Source organism: Arachis ipaensis, chromosome B8 (genome assembly GCF_059453495.1).
Source record: "Arachis ipaensis isolate K30076 ecotype BB chromosome B8, ASM5945349v1, whole genome shotgun sequence".
Classification (NCBI taxonomy): domain Eukaryota; kingdom Viridiplantae; phylum Streptophyta; class Magnoliopsida; order Fabales; family Fabaceae; genus Arachis; species Arachis ipaensis.
Window position 1 is genome coordinate 102,926,453 of NC_142443.1, and position 21,601 is coordinate 102,948,053.

Consider the following 21,601-nt stretch of genomic DNA (forward strand, 5'->3'; position numbering starts at 1 on the left):
TTATAACTGTCTTGACTCTATTTCCAAGTGTCTCCTGCCACCCAACATACCCAATGCATGTGAGGTACGGTTTTTGCTGCAGCCACCTTGATCACCCATTTCCATTTCGTGTCCGCCGCAAGCTAATTGCCCCATTTCGCTGGCACAGGTCTTGATATGGTCCAATTCGTGTGCCCCGTGGGTGGAATGGGTCATTCTGTTCCTGCCATGCACGAAATGGGAAAGCTGCCCGTGTCAGCTCCAATTCGTGGCTGCCGAGAGTGAGTTGACGTGCTTCTCCATTTCGCGGATGACGCCCATGAGGTGACCTTGCGTATTTCAGAAACATTTTGATTCGGTGCGTATTCCAGGAATTAAAGTTTTTTCCATATTTAAATATATAAAAAACCAAAAAATAAGTAGTACTTCTACACAAAGAGTGATTGAACATGTTTATTGAATATTTAGTTTTATGAGTTCGACACACACAAGTCATTCGCTTTCTTTTGCCATTCACTTAATGGCTTTGTTTTGGGAACCTAGGCTATGCCCAACAAGCTTTTTATTTTCGATTTAGTATAATGGACTTTGTCTCAATTATATAATTGGTAAGTCTTGCAAGTTGTAAATTTTATTCAATTTGATATCACTTCCATTAAGGAAAAATTATAGCATGTTGGACTAGTGGGTTTTGGTTATTTGCCTAATTTTTTATCAATTTAATTTAATATCATTTTACAATTTACTGATTTTTAAATTAATTTTTTAAGACAAAGAATTAAGAAATTCAATAAGTATTGGTGTTATTATATCCAAAGTTTTAACCTTTCAAGTGGTAAACAATTATAATTTCTTGAATCATGAGTGAAAAATCGATTAATATTTTTATTCATTTAATTTAATATTATTTTATATTTGTTACTTTCTCAATTAAATTTTTTTACTAAAAAAAATATTCAAATATTCAATAAGCATGTATTGTAATTTTTAACATTTAATTATCATTCTAACTATATTTTTTTTCAAATTGCATATTAATCCCCTAAAAATTTACTTCAAACTCGGCCACTGCCTATAGACGATAGTTTCAACACACTACAACAAGTATAAGAGAACTAGCCATTAGCCACATAGCTTTGCTAGTTTTTATGTTTAGTTCTTGTAAAATTATTGTGCCTAATTTTGTGTAATATAATATTTATTTTTATTTATCTACTTCTAACATATTTTCACAACATTGTACTCATTATGAGTTTCTTTTCGTGAAATTTTTTTTTTTTGTCATAGAACTTCTTTCATCCATCTTTTGTTTTAGATTAAATAATAATTTTTAACCATTAAAAATTTAGGTTCAGATTGGATAAATTGTTTAATTAAATTTTTTTTAAAAAATAATTTAAATAATAAATAACTATATTAAAAGTAACTTATAAATAAGTTATTTTGTGTTTGTATTTTTAATTCTAAAAGTATTTATTTTATAGAAATATAATAAAAAATAACAATATTATGAAAAAAATTATTTTCTTTAACTTTTTTATAAGCTCCTAAATAATTTCTTAAAAAATTATAATTTAATTTTAAAAATTATACTAAATATTAATACTATTACTTTTTCATAAGTCAAAAACTCAAAAAATTTATTTTCAAGCTTCTCAAATTGGCCTACGCTAATAAATTTGATCATTGAAGATTTAAACTAATTTAGTAATTTTGATAACCATCTGTTTGCCAATTCGGACTAGACGCTAGTTTTCAGGGGCACTATTAATTAGATGGTGAATTCTACTATGTTTATAATTTGGTGTCTAATTTTTGTCTAATTTATTTTTTATGATAATTTTTGAATATTTAATAATTATTTATTTTTATACTTTTAAAATTAAATATTAATTTTTAACTTTTTTTTGATAAATTAGACAAACACTTTTAAGCACTATACATTTCCGCATGGTTCTAAAGGTTAATTTTACCATTCAAACCCTAACGTCGTCGCCGCCTTCATTTGGTGTGATCTTTTTGATTGAAAATTCTATTTTGCAAAATCTGAAAAAATCCTCACTCTTCTCACTCCTGTAACCTTCAATCTTCAATGCACCTTCACTCTCTCTTAACCTTCTCTCCCTCTCTTATCCTCATAGAAGGTGCAAAGGAGAAGTTGTAAATTTCATTTCATGTTAAAAAAAATAACATATAGTAGCCATGGAATTACACTGAAAAAATCTCAACAAAGTTAAAAACATGACAAAAAAAAAACATCATCATAATTATTGACACTATCTAAAATTAACCATTATTTACATCAATCAAAGGTTCCTGTTAATTGGAAAAATAATAAAAGAAAAAAAAAAGTTACTTAGCCCCCTCTCCCTCCGAATTAATCACCATTGCCCTGCAATATCTCCATTCCAAATATTATAAGAACAAAAAAAAACACAGATTAATTAGCTGAAAGTAATAAAAAAGTCCCTGAAAAAGGATAAAAAATAAAAAAAATTAAAATCCCAATCAATTGTTCCTATCCTTACTCTCTCCTCCAACATTATTATTCCTAATTGAAGGAATGAACTACCTTCCTTCTATGGTGAACTGAAAAGCTGTACGTATTCAACTTTGGGAGCGGGAGGATGTTACGGCACTTGGGTAGAGTAGGATGTAAGGTGTGGATAAGTTGGGTATTCTTGCTCTTGATCAAATCTCTCATACACTCGTGTTGCTGCTGATGAATGGCTCCAGCCGTGAGAAGAACGACACTAGCTATCCCAGCTGGGCTCAAAGAACAAGGAGCGGGCAGTGAGCGCCGGTGCGATGAGGCCACTGGTAGAGCTTGTGGCAGAACAGAGGTCTGGCATGACAAAGAAGGATGTCGTGTTGAACAGAAATTATGGCCGCTCGTTCATTTTAATTAAAGGCGATCGATATATTTTAATTGTATATAATTAAACTAATATTTATTTCATTTCACAAATTTTTGTTAATTAAATGAATTATTTTTGCATTAGAATATACCTTGTCATGTAAGATTAGGGGTGAAAACAGGCCAGGCCTGTCATATAATTGATTGGCCTCAGCCTGTTTTGCAGCCTGTTATAAACTTTTTTTAAAGTATTAAATCTGGCCTATTATTCAATCTGGCCTGATTTGAAATCTGTTAAAAAGTCTGTTAATTTTTTTTTATAAAAATAAAAATATTATTTAAAAAAATATTTTTTAATAAATATATTTATATATAAAATGTCATATTTAAAATTTATAAGAATTTTTAAACTTTAAAGTATTTAAAATATACAAAATTATTTATAATTAAATATAGTAAATTTTAAATATCTCATTATTTTGTTAATAATAAAAAAATTATTTATATATATAATTATGTATTAAAAGGTCCAGACAGACCTGACAGGTCAGGCCAGGCTAATTAGTAAACCTGGGTCTGGCCTATTAACATAATAAAGTTTTTATAACAGTCTGAGCCTGTGGCTATTTTATAACAGGTCAGGCTAGGCCAAGCCAAACACAGGTTAGGCCCTTAGCAGACCGCCTACCCTTTTTCCACCCCTATGTAAGATACTTAACTAATGACGTCACTTCAAAATTAACTTTTGGTTAAAATTGTCAAAGAAAACTAAATTTTAATGGTTACAAGTTAGTTTAAATTTTTAGTGGTTGATTTTTTTTCAACATTTAGATCTTTTTTTTTTACACACATCTAGATTTTTTATGGTAAAAAATTGTTATTTTTTACAACTTATTTACAGAAATTATTTTTTAAATGGAATTATCTTTGGTGTATTTGCTGAATATTGGTGAAAAAGGTGTTTTGTCGAGGTGTGAGTATCAGACTCAATACGTCGGGGCATGGTGTCTGAGTCCGTCAGTGGCGTGTCAGTCCCTCGTCAACACGCACGGAACGTGGTGATATAGCGGGTAGGGACGAGTAGCAGTACCCTACCAACACGCAGGGGGTGTGTTGCCCTAGAATCCGTGAAGCGTTACAGGTTTTTGCTGGGTTCCAGTGATGCATTGCAGGCCTGTCTGCATGCAAAAAATAGCCGTCCACCTCGGTAATCAGCAATCAACCATTAAAACTCTATAAATTGAAGCTTCTTCCTATTTCATTCATGCATATTATCAAAGAAAGAGGGGATCACCGAGAGAGAAAAAAAAAGAACATGAAAAAGAAGGGCGTGTTACTTTGAAAGAAGAAGAGAGTGTTACAGTATGTTAGTGGTAGTGTTAGTGTGAGTAGCGGTTTGAAAGAAAAAAAATTTATTAAAAAAAATTATTAGTTTGTAGTCATTAAAAAATGATACGTAATTATACGGCACTCGAAAAATATATTATCAATTATTTAAATCATCCCATTTATATAAGTTGATAAATTTTATATTTTGATGTATTTAAATTTTTTTAAATTTTGTTATTGTTCGTATCATATTTAAATATAGTAGGATTATTGTTTTTTGTATTTTATAAATATTTTAGAATAAAATTTTTATTTGTAAAATATAGTTATATTTTATTTTATATAAACATGAATATATAAGTTTTTGTTATAATGAGATTAATTTTTTGTTATAAAAAATACTATAATAAAATATATATTTTATAATTTTTGTTATGAATATACTAATGAATAAATAAATATTTTAATTTTTTGAAAATAAATATGCGAACATGTATTTTTAAAATTTTAATAAATAAATATTATAATAAATATGTAAATATTTATAAAATATATTGTTATTAAATATTGAACAAATAAATATTTTGATAAATAAATATTATTAAATATTTTATTAATTTTGAAAAAAAATCATTTATATTTATTTATTTAAAAAGAGAAGTGTAAGTATAAATATTTATTTATAATATTTAAAGAAATAAATGTTAATATATAATTTTTTTATTATTTTTCTTAGAATGGAATTATTATTTTTCTGCATGTTTAATCAACAATTTGAATATTAATAAATAAATATTTTTAAAAAAAATAAATATGCTAATATTTGTTAAATATTTTAATAAATAAATATTATAATAAATATGTGAATATTTATAACCATATTTATATTGATGTCGATTTATTATTTGTAAGAATTATTATTTATTTAAACTAATAAATATATTTTTGTGGAACCAACCTAATAGAAATTTGATGGTTCCTAAACTGGATCCGCCACATACGTGGAACTCGATGATCAAAAACTACTTACGCTCAACGAGATTCTACCATATTTCTAGGATTGGGGTGATAAGAGGATTTTATCCCTTATTAGCTCCTTTGGTGGAAAGGTGGATGCTAGAAACTCACACTTTTGTATTGTCGGTGGATGAGGTTACTGTGACATTAGAAGATGTCACTCATATATTTGGCCTACCCATTGATAGAAAGTCTGTGAACGGATGGACAGGTAGTAGTAGCGACTTCCTACAGAGCCAGAGCATCGCGATATTCGGTCGTGAACCAGAAGTCAGTAGTTCTTCGAAATCCTATATAAAGTTGGGTTGGGTTCGACGTATCAGAGACGCAGAGCCGTTAGACACTGGAAAGTCCATTAGGAGATACGTCAGATGCTAGATTTTCTATTTGTTGGGTTCGACCCTATTCACGGATAAGTCGGCCGCATATGCCCACTCGAAGTATCTACCATTGCTTCGCAATTTCGAGCGGATCCATACTTATAGTTGGGGGTCAGCATGTCTGGCGCATCTTTATAGAGTGCTATGCCGTGCATCACGATGTGATACAAATCCAATGGATGGCCTCTTAATCTATTATTTGTTTGGGCATAGGAGCGAATGCCGTGTATTACGCCCATACCGAGACAAACCCTTCCACCGACTGAGATACTAGTTGCCATGAAGTAATAATTTTTATTTTAGTCCTACCTTATATTCACGATGTAGGTTAGATTTACTGTGACCTTTTTAAATTTTTTTAATGAATTATGTTTCAGGTGGAGTCATTCGGAGCGGATCACACAGCATGGTTATCGAAAACTGTAGCGAGATTTACGCAAGATATAGACTACATGGAGGAGGCAAATATTTAGGGTTCTAATATACCAATAATATGTGACAGTTTGAGTGGCGGCCGTACGACGGATTGATCATACCCGACGACTTGCAAGGACATCTTGAGGTGTGTGACATCGTTGCTTCGTTGTTGTCATTCGAGTGTGTCGAATGCAATCCTGCGGACTGAGTGATGTGTCAGTTTGGGTATGCACAACCTCCCCCACGAGTAGCAAGAGACATTCCACTGGACCAGCATTGCATCACTCTTCGCGGAGTGTAACTTCATGACCGGACATATTTAAATGGGATATGAATAGCGAAATAGGGCAACAGGCGAAGCACTCGGCTGCGGGATCTGCACCTCGTTCCGATCTGGGACTTTATACCGACGGTGGAGTACCGGATTGGTACGTGTGCACGTACATATATATGCTGAGATTGTCGGAGCACGTTCCTCAGCATCCATATCAGACACCAGCACCACAGCCACCAGAACCATAGCCACCTACACCTCAGGGTCCACCTCACAATGCAGTGTTTTAGCCGTTTCCTTATTATATACTACAGCCACCGAACCACAGTCATGGTAGCCATCACACTCACCACAGTGAGTCCAGCCACCACGTCCAGTCCGGCGACCACGACGAGGGCAGTCATCACAGACGTCGTAGTCAGCATAGTGGGCACAGTTAGCACAGTGGACACAATCGACACAACCACCACTCTCAGCACTTGATGACCGGAATTCACTCCCCAAATAAAATGAATCCGTTCTTTGGCAAGTGCACTAAATTGTCGTCAAGTAATAACCCACTAGGAGTGGGGTCGAATCCACAGAGATTAACAGATTAAGTAAATAATAGTTGATTGATTATTCTAGTTAGACTATCATAATTGGATGATGAGCAACAAGAAATGTAAATGACATGAAAGTAAAAGAAAGCAATAAAGTGCAAGAAAGTAAATGGCAAGGAAAGTAAAGTACAAGAAAGTAAAGTGCTGGAAATATAAAGTGCAGAAAATGTAAATAACCATAAAGTAAATAAAAGAAAGAAAGATAAAATAAACATTGGGATCAAGAGATATTGCATTCTCCGGATTAATTGATTTCATCTCATCTTCAATCATGCAACTCATTGACCTCTTGGCAATCATGAGTGATTGAGTCCCAATTCCATGGTAACTCAATCTCCCCAATCTTGATCAATAGCCAATTCCTTGGTCTAGTTGCTCATGTGAGGAGATGAAGCTTGTTCCCTGATTATACCACATATCCTCATAGATCCAAGTAGTGGGTAGATTAAATGTCACAATATCCAACCCCAAAATCCAAATCTACTCAAGTGTGAGAAAGGATTTCAAGCATAGTTTTATGATTCCTCTTCCAAGGTTCACATAAAACCCAAATACATTCAATCTCTTTTCCAAGATAATTGAATGCTAACATGAAGAACGAAATCCCTTCTAGTAAATCAAAGAGAGATGAAGAGAATAAGAAGAATAAAAACAATCAATCCATTGAAAAACAATAAAGCTCTCTTTCCCAATGGAAAGAGTTAGTAATTCATAACTAAAATATTTACAAGTAAGAAAGTGGAAGAAGAGGGAAGTGTGGGTGAGAAGAGGGAGTCCGAAGGCCCCTCCCTAGCAGAAATTATCCCCCCCAAATTCTATGAAACTAAGGCCTTTATATAGGCTCTCCTAAATTACAAACTTAAATGAAATTGAAAGCAAATTACAATGAAATGAAAATAAACTATCCTAGATGCTTCTTGTGGCCTTGATTGTTTAACAATTGTGGCTTGAATGAGAGTTGGAGTGGGCTTGGTTGAAGGTTGGTGGCTGCAGGAAGAAGTGGGGGTGTGGTTTCAAGTGCCACGCCCAATAAAATTTGCTCTTTGGATTGTGACCCACTTTGCAACGTTGAAAGTATGGAGTTGTTTGGGCCTCAAATTGAATGTCCACTATAAATTATTATATATTGTTAGAAAGCCCTGGATGTCAGCTTTCTAACGCCACTGGAATAAACTCATTTGGACCTCTGTAGCTCAAGTTATGTCCATTTGAAGGTGAAGAGGTCAGTCTGTCACACATCCCGGCGTGCCACACCCACTCTTTGGCGTGCCACGCCCCCTGTGTGGTAAAACTGGCATGCCAAGCCCATTCTTGGCATGCCACGCCTTCAATGATGCACCAAAACTTCCTCTCTGGCCATTAGAACTATCGTACCACGCCCAAGACCTGGCGTGCCACGCCCATTTTAGGAAAGGAGTTGGCGTGGCACGCCCTCGAGCTGGCGTGCCACGCCTATAGTGGGGCTCAAAATCACTCCTCTGGAACTCAAGCCTGGCGTGCCACGCCCAAAACACCAAGTGGCATGTCCTCTTTGAGATCTTGGCTTCACAAACTTAGCGTGCCACGCCCATAGCACCAAGTAGCACCCCTATGTTGGAACTGCATTCTTTCAAGCTTGGCGTGCCACGCCTAGAACCCAAGTGGCACGCCCAAGTCACAATTAAGGTTGGCGTGCCACGCCTTCGACATCAAGTGGCACGCCCATGTTGAACTCTTCAATCTCCCTCGCTGGAATGTTAGCCTGGCGTGCCACGCCCAGAGCACCAAGTGGCACGCCCATTGATGAGAGTAGGCTTCAAAAGCTTGGCGTGCCACACCTAGAGCTCCAAGTGGCACGCTCATTGTGTTGTGTTAAGTAACCCTTCTCTGTTTCATACGCTTGGCGTACCACGTCCAGAGCACCAAGTGGCACGCCAGCTTCCTTTGCTTCTTTTATGCTTTTTGCTTCTTTTTCCACTATTTTCTACAAAGTTAAACAATTCAAAGAAATCAAAGCAATATACAACTTAAGCACAAAAATACTCAATAATTAAGCAAAATGAATAAAATTTTGATATGAAAAAGCATAGAAAAATATAACATGATGCGCAGTCATCAGCACTCTCAGCACAACCACTAGGGTTAGTCTAGCCAGCATAGTCAGCCCATACTTACCATTCCAGCCGACCATGAGTGGTTTGACTTTTCGTTGATCCCATCGCAGATTCTCATTGACGATCACGAAGATCAGCAACTACAGCATTAGGCCAATGCTGGTTGGCCAGATCTTATCCCTATGCCTTTACCATCGGGATCGGCTGATCCACATGGGACATCAGTAGATATGGCCCGTGGTATGTAGGGTCCTGCTTTCGATCACACGTTAGGGGGTGCGTTGACGAGAGGAACTTTTGCGTGGTCTAGAAATTTGCAGATAAATCCTCGTTGCAAGTATAGTCTCTAAACCTTCAAAAGTCCTTTCATACAAATATTTTGGTTGTCACAAGTAACAAACCCCTTAAAATTGATAACCAAGTATTTAAACCTCGGGTCGTCTTCTCAAGGATTTGCAAGGAGGTATATTCTTATTATTGGTTATGAGTTTTGTAAATTGGGGGTTTTGGAGCTTGGACAATGAGCACAGATATATTTAAATGACAAATAAAATAAATAAAAAACTGTAAAATAAACTTTTGGCAAGGTATGAGAAATTAGAAGTCCAGACTTAGTTATCCTTATCAATAATAATGAAAGTTGAATCTTAATTCCACTTAGTTAACCTTTACTAAAGCAAAGGAAAGTCAAGGGACTAATTAGTTTGATCTTCGAATCCTATTTATTTCCTAAGAAAAGATTGGGATTATTGAAGTTCAGTTCAATTATCAAAGATAACAGTTATCAATTATGTTGAGCTAAGATAACTCCTGAGTTACTGCTTTCTTAACCAAGACCAAAAGGGGAAAAAGTAAATTTACTGGAATAAAAATGTCTTCAGATGGGAATAACAATAATGTAAATAAAAGAAAGCAATATTAAACTGAAATACATCAAGTAATATTAATTCAAAAGAGTAATCTGTAACATGGAAGAATTCATAAAATTGCAAGAGTAAATAAAAAGGAATGTTGAACCTGATAAACAGAGATAATCCTGAAAGCGAATAAAATCCTAAATCTAAATCCTAATCCTAAATAGAGAGGAGAGAATCTCCCTCTCAAACTAAATCTAAATCATGAGAAGTGAATTATGAGAGCCCCTTTATGAATGGATGCATTCCCCCACTTTATAGCCTATAATCTGTGTTTTCTGGGACGAGAACTGGGTCAGAAACAACCGAGAATTCGCTGGTTGCGAATTCAAACATGCTGAATTTCCGTCACTGCGACGCGTCCGCATGGAGCACGCGGTCACGTCGCCTAGCGTCAGAGCAACTATGGCATATTATATATCAAATCGAAGCCCCGGACGTTAGCTTTCCAACGCAACTGGAACCGCGTCGTTTGGACCTCTGTAGCTAAAGTTATAGCCGTTTGAGTGCGAAGAGGTCAGGCTAGACAGCTTAGCAATTTCTCCAGCTTCTTGTATTCCTTCCACTTTTGCATGCTTCCTTTCCATCCTCTGAGCCATTCCTGCCATGTAATATCTGAAATCACTTAACACACATATCAAGGCATCTAATGGTGATAAGAGAGGATTAATATTAGAAATTATAAGTCTAACGAAGCATGTTTTCAATCAAAGCATATAATTAGGAAGGCAAATGTAAAACCATGCAAATAGTATGAAAAAGTGGGTAAGAGTTGATAAAATCCACTCAATTAAGCACAAGATAAACCATAAAATAGTGGTTTATCATGCGTCATGTGACAGTGGTTTCTTCCAACCGTAGCGGGTGTTCGAGGTTGTTGATGAGTACAACTCCGGTTCATCTGCTCCGGCAAAGGCAGGTGGGTCGGCCGCTCTGGATGTCGATGACTCAGTTCAGAGACACCCGTATGACCTATGGACAGAATGAAATCCACCTAATAGGTTTACTCCGTCGTGGTTCGGTTAGGGCATGATGGGTAAGGGATTGAACTGGATGGTTTGAAAGAAGTGAGCTTGGGTTTATGGTTTTTAGATTTAGTTTTAAGAATTAAGTTAATATAATTCGTAGTTAATCTGTTGTATGTTTACCTATGTTTATTTTTAATTATGGTTTTAGAACTAGGTGAATGTAAATCTTAGTTAATCTTTTGTATGTTTACTTCACAAAGGCAGTAAATGATACTATTAACCTAACATTAAACATCAATGGATAAACTCAAATCTAAAAATAAAAACACGACTAAAATAAAAAACATCAACTGACAAAATCCAAATTTAAAAATACAAACACGATGAAAATAAAAAACATTAACTGATAAACACAAAAACCAACAAAGACCTAGGGACCATCATTGTAAACTCCGTTAAATTAGTAAATAATTTATTAATTTTTAATAAAGAGTATTAGAAATACGAATATTATATTAAATTAGGATAGAACTCATCGAAACAAGAATTTTGACACTAATTTAAAAAAAACGGTCTATGATTGGACCGAACGGGCCAAACCGGTTGAACCGAACCCGTGGGCCCAACCGACCTAGCATTTAAATGAGCCACGGGCTCTTCTTCCTCCTCACTTTCAGAACGTGCTAAAGGAAATAACGGGGGGAAGAGAAAGAAAAATTCCCCAAACCCTTACGGTGATTTCAAAATGCTATAACTCCTTCGTCCGAGTTCCGATCGCCGCACCGTTTGCGGCCACGCGACCACCGCATCGAACTCTACGTTTCTACCGGAACAATTTCATAGGTAAGTCACTTTATTTTTCTCAGCCACTTCTTCCCCCAATTTTTGACAATTAAGTGGAGGTATTAAATTTCTTTGCTCTTTGATATTTTAAGATCCAATTAGCTTGAGAAAAACATTTACTCTTACTTATACGAAGCTTGGATAAGGTAAGGATATCATAATTTCATTTTAATTTTATTAAATTTGAGTTTTGGGTATTAAATTGTGTATATATGTGTTCTGAATGTGTATTAGGTTGTGAATAAATAATTGGAGCTTGAAATTGTGAATATTGGAACTTGGAGGAAGCTGAGCCTAGTGTTTATTGAACTTTTGAGGGACTGTATTTGTTTTAAATAAGTTGCCTTGATCACTACGAGGAAATTGACCAAGGTATGGTTTAGGTTTCTCGCATTTAATATATAATGTTTTGTGAAAACTTAGGCTAGATGACCATATGATAAGTTGGAATGCAGGTGTATATTTAATGTTTAATATCTTGACAATGGACATATTTGATTTGGCTTGTTGGATAATTGGTGATTTAATGAATTATTGTGGTTTGATGTTTGTTGGTTGGTTGGTAATGTTTGATGGATTTTAGGAAAATGTATGTGTATTATTGTTGATTTAAGGAATGGATTGTTATGGTGGTTATTTTAATGATAAAAAATGATTTGTTATGTTGAGAATTGTAGGTATGATTATGAATGGAAATTGAGATTTTTGAATGAAATGAGGTTTATGAGGTTTGTAGAACTTTGATTTTGGGCTGAACTTTGGCGGGCTATAACTTGACTTCCAGAACTCCAAATTGATTTCAACTTATTTTAAATGAAAATTGGGTTCGTGAAGTTTATGCCGTTCGAAGAACGAAAGAAAAACGATTTCAAACGATTGAGTTATGCTCGTTGGAAATTTTGGTGTGGAATATGTGGTTATGCAGGTGACATTTCCTAATTATGCAACTCTCTGGGTGATCTGTTTTTTTGGAGAACGTATGTCCACGCGTACGCGTGGCATGAAATTTTCAACTGTGTATACGCGTATAGCCCCATGCGTACGCGTAGTGGACCAACATGCATGTCTATGCGTACGCATGACCCACGTGTACGCGTGACATGAAGTTTTCACCTACGCGTACACATGACAAAGGAACACGCGCGCGAGCTGCATCTTTACACTCCCACGCGTACGCGTGAGCCACGCGTTCCAGCAAACATAAATTTTTTAGTTTTAAACCTTATTTCAAAATTCTAAACCTCTATTTTCATTCCTTTAGTCATAAATGGTAGTGTTAAACCTAATAATCAGATGAAGCTAGGATATGGGAATAACTTGGAGGTGAAGTAAAGCTGAAAAAATGATGAATTGATTATGAAATGTTACGGATGATCATGTATGATACTTGGCTTGATAATCAAATGAATGATCATGTATGATACTTGGCTTGAATGATTAAATGATCTGAGATACGAGATTCCATGGGTAAAGTACCGTGGCTTGCCACCACGTGTACCATGTTGAAAACTTGATACTCTGTTGACCCTACGACGTAAGGGTGACCGGGCACTTATAAATTCCCGGGAATGATACCCCCATTGAGCGATTTGATATATATATGAGTAAAAGCTATGTATAGACTCATGAGGATGCACATCGGGGGACAGTCCAATGGTTTAGCAAACCGGACTTGTCGGGTTGGCTTGATAACCGATAGATGAGACTCATCAGTCATAGGACATGCATGTATCATGTGCATACTACTTGAATTACTTGTTTGTGCATTAACTGTGTGTGCCTAAGTGTACTTGCCATGATTAAATGTATATTTGTTACCTGCAGTATTTGTAACCTTATTGTGCTTGCCTTTATCTGTTTATTTATCTGTGAGATACTGACGGAGATTGAGGTATGGAGGAATGGCAGTATGGGACTTAGATTTAAGATTAAGTTAAGTTAGGCTTAGATAATTTTAGAAAACCACCTTTTTATGGCTTCTATTTAATACTTTAAGCTCTATAATCTGAGTGTCGGCGTTCTAGAATTTCCTCTGGCATTCCCAGGAACTTATATCTTATGTGTGTGGCACCTTTACCATACTGAGAATCTCTGGTTCTCACCCCATACTATGTTGTTGTTTTTCAGATGCAGGTCGAGAGGCACCTCGTTAGGCATCTGGACTTCTGAAGCGAAGTGGTTATCGGGTTATTTTGTTGTATAGTATTGTATATATATGTACTTAAGCTTTCTCTCCGCATAACTTGTTCCTTTTGATCCTCTTAGAGGCTTATGGAGAAACAGGATTTTGTTTATGTACATTCGGGTTTTGGATATGTATATATATGTGTGTGTGTGTGTGTGTGTGTGTGTGTGTGTGTGTGTGTGTGTAAATATTCTCCGACCAGCCTTGACTTCGTGGGCTGAGTTAGAAGCTTGTTATTTTGTATCTTTGGCACTCTATTCCTACTTTTATTGTCTTATGTTCGATAGTTATAGTTTTCTTAGCACGCAAGTTAACTCGTTTCTTGAGCATTGCGCTTTTATTTCACGACTTTTATTTCATCTATTCTTCAAGGTTCCTTGTATATAATAATTCCTTCTACTATTATATGTATACATTATGTTGTAGAGGTCGTAATACGACACTACCTTTGTTTTGCGGCTTAAGCGTAAAGCTTAGTGTGGTAGGGTGTTACAATCATCCTCACCAGCACCACTTGGTCCAGCACACTGAGGATATTGACTTCGATTATGACCCTGATCGCCACAGAGATGGCATATCTGAGGACCACGCATGTCGCATGAGTCCATTTCATTCAAGTATCGGGTCAATTTGGGGTGACATTTTGACGTTCACCTCAAGGCGGGATTAGCGACCAATGTGGGTCCCTCATAAGCAGGCCATGTCTTGAGATCGCCTAATGGTGTGAACTCAAATCTATATACCTTACGAACCTCTGTCATCTTGTAAACATCATGCATATACAACTGCCAATCGAGATGCTAGTTAGCACAGCAAGCAATAACATGGTGACATGGTAGTGGTTCCACTTGAAAGTGCCCACAGTCACAGGTCCGTCGCGCAAGATCAACAACTAATACCTTTCCGCTAGTCATTTCGTGCACCTCAAACACCTCATTTTGTCTATCAAGTCGGTGCATAACTATATTCCCAACTTGTTGCATATTTGCTTCTATCTGCTGTTGTGCAAATACGGAGTAAGTAAATCCAGCACGCTTGCGTTCGTGAGTCTCGGCACTCTTCTGCGTAAAAAGTTCATTTAACTGATGATATGTTGCTCAGACGAGCACTAACACAGGTAGATTTTGGGCACCTTCAACACTGAGTTAATGCACTCGACAAGGTTCGTCGTCATAAGGCCCCATCGATGTACCTCGTCGAATGCCAATACCCAATGTCGGAGTCCAATGGCATCGCACCACCTGGCATATGCCTCGCCTTGCTCTTCCAACCTCTCATAGTTGATGTTGTACTCCTCCACCATTCTTGAATACCCTATGTTGACAACACGTTTTTGCAAGTGAAGGACTTTGAATATCCTTAAGAAATTGCTGCCGATGTGCCTTATACAAAACATCCACCATGCTCTTAGAGGTTGCCAGTCACATCCGGAACGATTTACTGCTCCTCGGGTTGACTCATGTCGGTTTGAGATCATAGCCACACCATCTATTCTAACAACATGCATTCGCAGATTCCTGAGAAAAAGGTGCCACGCATCAGCTGTCTCCCCTTCCACCAAGGCAAAAGCAATAGGCACAATGTTTTGGTTCCCATCTTGTGCAACAGTAACCGGAAGTGTACCTTTGTATTTTCCGTATAGGTGTGTGCCGTCAACCTAAACTAGAGGCTTACAATGCCTGAACGTCCTAATGTATGGATTGAAACTCCAAAATATGCGATGAAGTATTTTTTTTCACCGTGTGCTTCCTCATTTCCGTTGTACAGTGGTCGTGTTTCTATTTGGACAATTGAACTAGGCATCTTCTGAACCATGATCGAGAGCCACCATGACAAATCTTTGTAAGAATCCTCCCAACCACCGAAAATTTTGGCTATGGACTTCTGCTTTGCCAATCAAGACTTTCGGTAACTGATGGTATATTTGAACCTTGATTGGACTTCCGCTATTATAGATTTCACCTTGATGGACGGGTCAGTCTCGACCAATGGCCTTATAGCCTCAGCAACTATATCTGAGTCCAACTTGGAATGATCTTGTGAAATCGTTTCTATTGTGCACATGTGCCTACCGCTGTATCTGCGTATCTCCCAACAACTTTTTTTTTGTATCAAGCTGGCTCGGATAAGCTAGTTGCACCCACGCCCATACATCTTGCATTTTTCATAGAACGTCTGTGGCTTAGACTCACACGCATTGTAGTCAACTCCTCTAGAGATAGTGTAACTTCTAATTGCTACAACGACGAACTTTCTAGAACTGTATTCCATTCCAATTCTAAACTCTCTGTCCTCAAGATCAGCAATGTCTACAGAAAGCAGAAATCATCATTCATTAATCAATCCATAATATAAATTAACAAAATTGTATTATTCAATCATCACGTACCTATGTTTGCATATTCTGAAAATTTCTGTGCATGCATGGCATCAAGATCCAAGTTACGCATAAAATGTGGAACGTTCATCAGTTGACTACCCGAGGGATGAATCACTACATTCTCCGCTACTGCCTCAACTCCCACATCACCATCCTCGTATTCGTCGCCGGCTTCATAAGTGGCTTCGAAGTCTTCTTCGCTGTTACTATTCATTCCTTCGTACACTGCAACTCTATCATCCTTTATATCTAAATCATTTTGAATCCCATCTGCCTCTACGTTTTCAAACTCAACATATAGCTCAATCTGTGACTGTCGCATCTGAGTCTGCCGGTAAATTTAGAACATATTCTGCATACTCGCTTCGTCAATGATCGGCATGATATCAAACTGTATTAGACCACCAAAAACTACAACCGGATTCTAGTATAGAATTCTGCTCACTCTCCTTAAGATGCCGTTCTCCATGCTTTGACAGAGACCGTTCTGAAGCTCTATTAACGTCATGGTGCATGGAACCACAAACGAAAACGGATTTTGACACACAAACCTCACTCCCTCATGAGTATTCCATATAATCTCACCGTTGTGATACACTACCAAGTTTGCGGTACCCTCCATTACACTACCAACACACTGATAGAACACTCTTCTTTGCAATAAAAATGGTACCGAGCTTTGCCTTATATAGAGGGAAGCACTCAGCACGCCCTCCACGTGTCAACACGCTTCATGAGTGCTGACTCAACACGCCCCCAAGTGTTGTAGCTTCAACCAACCAGGTTTCGCCACGTGTCTGCACGCCCCCCACGTGTTGCTGGCCAACCCAAGCAGCCTTTGTCATGTGTCTTCCACGCCCCCCACGTGCTGCATGTAACACGCTCCCTACGTGTTTGATCTTGTATCTAACACATCCACCAAGCTGTAAATACACTTACTACACCCATTTCCAACTAAAACACCAACTATAACTCCATAATCAAATTCTTGAACTCTATCGAAGGATTTGCTAGCCAATAAGTTTTTTTTATTTACTCCTTTTTTTTTTTGGTATTTACTCTATGTTATTGTTTTCGTTAATGAAAGATCTGTTAATACCGTATGGACTTTCTGGCCCAAATGTTAGTAGGATAAAATCGTAATTTCAGCCAACAACGTTAAAACTAGGGTTTCGCTCTTGGTTTCCTTTTGATTCCTACGCAGCTACCCACCTCTTCACCTATTTAATCCCCCTCGTTCTATGCGTTATTACTCATCTTCAGTTATTCCTTTTGGTTTCCTTTTAATCCCTGCTCTTTCAATTTTTGTCAATCGTCTCTTATAATTTTTAGTTCCATCTTTTAGATTTTCTGATATGAATTACAATTATGAGGCCGTGATGATTAAATTCATGTACCATCAAACTCTGAAAGCCAATTTGAGCTTTTCGATGCCATCTATTACTTTCTGAGCCTATTTATCATTAGCTTCTTTTCTTTAATCTTGGAACTTTTTTTTCTGTTTATTTTGTATGTTAATAAAATAGACTGAATAGGTTAGGAAGAAGAAGACAGCGTAAGGCAACAAATTAGAGTCTCTGATTCGCCTAATTCTATGGCGATTTCGGTGCTGTACGTTGCCGATAACGATTTGGAGCTGAGATTCTGGCATTGGCCCTCGAATTCTCTCGGGCTTATGCATTCAGATGTTCCTATATTTTAAATATTTTCTTCGAATCTATGTTTTGGTCTGTGAGTTTAATGAATTTGAAACCTTAGCTTCTTTTATTATTTTTTGGTTTTATTTAGATTAATAGAAAACAACTTTTCCGAAATTAAGAAAGTGATTTTGTTAATTTTCGTATTCTAATTTCTAGGGATATTTTATAAAGTGTTCCTTAGAGAAAACGTTGAAAAAAAAATGTCATTTAATAAAACTTTTTTATTTGATATTGGATGCTAACAATTTAGAAATTAGAATGAAATATGGGGTAGGGTCGGTTTTAAAACCATGGAAAAAAACTGACCAAATTGAACACAAGAAATATAAATGAACACAAGAAATTAAGAACCGAAAATTCCTTAATAGCATATGAATAACTCAATGTCATCAGAAGTCTCCTTTTGGTCGACATGGATCGGAGGATAATATCTCCATAATTATCTGTATTTAATCCTAATTTTGTGGATATTATTCGAAAAGCTATCGGATCAGATGATCCGATTCGAATTATGATAGAATTTGTGAATTTAGTAGTGATATTTGTGGATTCGATCTATATCCGTAAGTTTCATATAAATAGCATAGTTTAGAAAAGTAAATTCTAATGTGATATGAATTTTAGTGTGTTGTTTTATAAAATTTATAATATCTTATTTTTAATTTTTTATGTTATATTTCAACTTAGAAAAATTAAACTTAAATCGTATGTTATTATTTTTTTGTTATTTAAAAAAATTTTTATTGATAATATTTTAAGAGTAAATAGACTTAAACAAGTGAAAAATGAATTTTATAGATATTTTTTTATAAAAATAGCTAAATAAAATCTTAAAATAATTTTTTTTAAATTATGCAGATATACCCAATATCTGATCCGATCGAATCGAATCAGGTTTAAAAAAATACGGATATTGTCTAATATATCCGAGTATCCGATATATCCTCCTATTTTAATCTATTTTGATCCACTAGTACTAAAATTAATAAGTAGTACATGAACAGATCGTACAGTTATTCAAATTTTTCAAACACCAAGCAGAACATATTTTTTTTCTCTAATATTCAAAATTTTGTTTAAAACATGTTATATATCTCCTAGATTCTTCTTAACAAGAATCTAGATAGAAACAGTCCATAACATGTAAGGTGTTTGTTATGGTGCTTTAAAGATATTGGTTAATTGTTAAAAAATGTTAAATAAATAATTTTAAATTTTAAAATATAACAGTTAAAATGTTTTAAATATTTAAAGATTACAATAAAAAATAAATTAGTTAAATATTAAGTTAGACAAAAATTAAATATCAAATAAAAAATTTTATAGAATTAGCCAACATGAAAACTATACAAATTTTAAAACTGCTACCAAAAGATTTTCAATAATTTTGTCCATGAACAAATAAGGAAGACCAATTGAATAGAAAGTACATGTGAAAAGTTTAGTTTTCTTTTTTTTCTTCTAAAGTCATAATTTTATTCATGAAATGAAACAAAAAAATATATAGATATTTATTGAGTTAAGAAATTAACTAAAAATAATCAGTGATAACAAACATTATTTTTGGTAAAATAAATAATTAATGTTGATTAATTAATAAGTATATATTGTTAATTATTTATTATATGTCACAGGCCTTAAATCAATTTAAGCAGCCCAAATGGAATGGAAAATAAAACAAGAAGTGATGGGTCAATAATATAAACGAAGCCCAAGGAATCAAAGCTGAAGAAATCAAAGCGGGCCAAGCATATCACTACCCGATCCAAGCCCAATCTCCTTTCAGCAAGCAAATCCCACTCTTTTGCCTTACTAAAAGCAACGTTCACTTCTGAAGAGTTGGTCAGAAACTCAGAAAAGTAAGAAAGAGAGAAAGAGCTTCTTCCCTAAACTAGTGACCAAAGAAGCAAGAGAGAGAAGGTTTAAACTTGAAAGACAGAATGTCAAATCAACAAGTTCAAACCAAATCAAGCTTAAGAAGAGATCAAAGGTAAACCATTTCCTCATACATGCAACTCAGTTTCTTCTCTTCTTTCCAACTCTCTGCTCATTCCGAAATGGGATACAAAGGAAAGAGAATTTCTGTTCTTCTTTGCTGTAAATCCACGGTCTCAAACATGACTTGGGGACCAAGTAGCTTATCAATGGTTCAGATTAAGTTGACCATTGGAAGATCTTTGTGGTTGCTGATTTATGGCTTTCAGTCAAGATGAAGAAGTCAGAAGCAAAGTTTCTACTCTAAGGTTTAATGTGAAAAAGTGAATCTGTGGGTTGGTGAAGCTCAAGGCTCAAGGTGTTGACTTTGGAAGAAGAACCCAGCAACATGCAAGGAGATAAAAGAAGACTTTCTGCTCATTCAGAACCAAGGAGAGAAAAACAGAGTTTGAAAGTTGTGTTCTGCAAAGAAGTTCCTCTACTTGGATAATGCTTTCTTTCAAAGAAGCATTCAGCCAATACTAAAGAATTGTATCTGAGGTTTGCAAATCTGGTTTTGCACATAGCAAAGAGGCTGCTGATGAAGTCAATCTCCTTCATGTTTTACTGATTGCAATATACTTTTCTAAGTTTATCTTTCTGTAATTTCTTGTGAGAAAAGACACTATAAGAAAGCTTAAAAAAAAAGCCATGAGTGGAAAAAGGCTAAGAGAAACACTTGAGAGAAAAGCCTAGAGTTATTTTCTGATTTCTTTAGGTTAGTTAAGTGTCTTGTATCTTGTACCTGTAAGGTATCCCTTTCTTAGTTGGGTTAGCACTAAGAGTGAATAGTTAGGTATTAGCATAGCCAATGCCAAGTTAGGTTAGAACTTGAGTGTGAAAGGATTGGGTCAATCCTGTGAAATTTGTGTTTTTAATACTGTTAACTATAGTGAAATTCTTCCACTGTTGTGGAGGAGACTGGACGTAGGTTGCATAGCACAAGGCAACCGAACCAGGATACATGCTGGTGTTAGCTTTTCTCTTCTCTGCTGTGTTATGTTTTTTGATATTCATGAGACAAAAATAAGTTGTCTCATAAATTTCCGTTGCTTAGTTTAAACAGAATCATAATTGTAATTTTGTTTAAAAGGGTCATAACAGCAACAAAAAAGAAGGCATAGATTCAACCCCCATTCTCTAAGCCTACCACAACCTTCAATTGGTATAAGGAGCTAAGGTCTCAAGAATCTAGCTTAACCGCTTGGAGCAAAGATCCAATGGCGAACAACTTGTGCACAACCACAGTTGGCTACACCCTCACTGAAGGCCAGTCAAACAACCGGCCACCTTTCTTCAACGGAAAGAACTACTCCTACTAGAAAGAAAGGATAAGGATTTTCATCCAATCCATTGACTACAACATATGGAAGATTGTTGTGAGCGGTCCCAAGATCCCAACAAAAACAAGTGCTGATGGAGTGGTGACTCCAAAAGAAGAAGCTGAATGGAATGAAGATGATAAAAAAAAGATAGAGCTGAATGCTAAAGCAATCAACCTTCTTCACTGTGCTATCAGCTTTGAAGAGTACCGGAAGGTGTCTAGATGCAAGACAGCAAAAGAAATCTGGGAAAAACTCCAGGTTACACACAAAGGCACTAAACAAGTCAAAGAAAACGAGGATTGATATGCTGCAAAAAGAGTACGAGATGTTTAGCATGAAGGATGGAGAAAACATTGATGACGAG

At 35.8% G+C, this 21,601-nt stretch overlaps 1 long non-coding RNA gene and 1 other non-coding gene across 2 annotated transcripts; one reads left to right on the forward strand and one right to left on the reverse strand.

The window, feature by feature from the left end:
* Window positions 1-2,221: 2,221 nt before the first annotated feature.
* On the reverse strand, window positions 2,222-2,884 carry LOC148549054 (uncharacterized). The gene is made up of 2 exons (XR_015896817.1): window positions 2,552-2,884; window positions 2,222-2,371 (listed from the first exon to the last, which is right to left on the reverse strand). It is a non-coding gene; the product is annotated as an uncharacterized LOC148549054 (long non-coding RNA).
* Window positions 2,885-17,609: 14,725 nt separating this feature from the next.
* Window positions 17,610-17,693, forward strand: LOC148549055 (small nucleolar RNA snoR116). Its single transcript, XR_015898601.1, has one exon. It is a non-coding gene; the product is annotated as a small nucleolar RNA snoR116 (small nucleolar RNA).
* Window positions 17,694-21,601: the final 3,908 nt, after the last annotated feature.